The sequence below is a fragment of the Dreissena polymorpha genome, chromosome 1 (genome assembly GCF_020536995.1).
Source record: "Dreissena polymorpha isolate Duluth1 chromosome 1, UMN_Dpol_1.0, whole genome shotgun sequence".
Classification (NCBI taxonomy): domain Eukaryota; kingdom Metazoa; phylum Mollusca; class Bivalvia; order Myida; family Dreissenidae; genus Dreissena; species Dreissena polymorpha.
This window is the reverse complement of record NC_068355.1, coordinates 133,814,657-133,816,385: the sequence shown is the minus strand read 5'-3', so window position 1 is coordinate 133,816,385 and position 1,729 is coordinate 133,814,657. Positions and strand designations below refer to the sequence as shown.

At 37.4% G+C, this 1,729-nt stretch overlaps 1 long non-coding RNA gene across 1 annotated transcript; it reads left to right on the top strand.

Annotated features, from left to right (window-relative positions):
- Nucleotides 1-388: 388 nt before the first annotated feature.
- Nucleotides 389-1,505, top strand: LOC127850835 (uncharacterized). The gene is made up of 2 exons (XR_008035468.1): nucleotides 389-532; nucleotides 689-1,505. It is a non-coding gene; the product is annotated as an uncharacterized LOC127850835 (long non-coding RNA).
- Nucleotides 1,506-1,729: the final 224 nt, after the last annotated feature.

The window sequence follows — 1,729 nt, the reverse complement described above, 5'->3', positions numbered from 1 at the left end:
CAACCAGAATTTTTGACGCAGGAATAAAATGAAATAACGTGCATAATGTCCATATTGCCATCTATCCATGTTTCAAGTTTCATTAAAAAATATTAAGAACTTTTAAAGTTATTGCAGGATCCAGAAAACCACCATTTCAGCAGTATTTCTAGTCTATTTGTTGCCAAAGCAACCATAATTTTTGACGAAGGAACGAAATGAAATGACGTGACTTTATTTGATAATTGCCTTTGCTAAATGTCAGAGTTCAATGTCAGAAAAAAAACAAACCTACCTACCTACCCACCCAAATTTTCCTGGGGAAACAAACATGCAAACAAATAATTTTTATACGCCCGTATAAAATACGGGACGTATTATGTGAAACCCCTTGGCGGGCGGGCGGCGGGCGGGCGGCGGGCGGAAGGCATCACTTTGTCCGGACTCTAATTCAAATTGTATTCATCCGATCTTCACCAAACTTGGTCAGCAGTTGCATCTAGTTGATATCTAGGCCAAGTTCGAATATGGGTCATGCCGGGTCAAAAACTAGGTCATAGGGTCAATAAGTGCATTTTCAAAGGGGCCATTTTGTCCGGACTCTATTTCAAATTGTATTCATCCGATCTTCACCAAACTTGGTCAGCAGTTGCATCTAGTTGATATATAGGCCAAGTTCGAATATGGGTCATGCCGGGTCAAAAACTAGGTCATAGGGTCAATTAGTGCATTTTCAACGGCGCCACTTTGTCCGGACTCTAATTCAAATTGTATTCATCCAATCTTCACCAAACTTGGTCAGTAGTTGCATCTAGTTGATATCTAGGTCAAGTCCGAATATGGGTCATGCTGGGTCAAAAACTAGGTCAAAGGGTCAATTAGTGCATTTTACTTTGTCCGGACTCTAATTCAAATTGTATAAATCTTATCTTCACCAAACTTGGTCAGTAGTTGCATCTAGTTGATATCTAGGCCAAGTTCGAATATGGGTCATGCCAGGTAAAAAACTAGGTCATAGGGTCAATTAGTCCATTTTCAACAGCGCCACTTTGTCCGGACTCTTATTCAAATTGTATTCATCCGATCTTTACCAAACTTGGTCAGTAGTTGCATCTAGTTGATATCTAGGTCAAGTTCGAATATGGGTCATGTCGGGTCAAGAACTAGGTCATAGGGTCAATTAGTGCATTTTCAACGGCGCCACTTTGTCCGGACTCTAATTCAAATTGTATTCATCCGAAACTTTTAAACAACTTTTTATCCTGCGTCAAAGTGGTATGGGGGTATAAGTCACATTCAGTGACAAAGCTCTAGTTCAAGTTGAATTCACCAAACTTGGTCAGAGGTAGTATATAGATTATATATCAGTCAGGTCTGATTGGAGACATGCAACCGATTAACACATGCAATATTTTTATGCAATATTTTTATCCAGTTTTATTTTGCGATATTTTCATCGGGTTTATTTTTTTCGCGATTTTTGAAACGAGTTATTTTTAACAACATGTTTATTGGTAAGTTTCATTTTTCCTTCAATCTAATCATGATTTCCACAGGTACATGAGTTTTTCACTGTGCATGGGTACTATAGAAAGGCAACTGTTTATCATTGTCATCAACCTAAAATCAATTTTTTAAATTGATTTTATGCTTATACACAAGGAAATTTTCAATTCTTTCTCATATCATCGAAAGAAATGCAGCATTTCGTCAACTTTATCGTTACTATGTCTTAAAGTATATTTTTAAA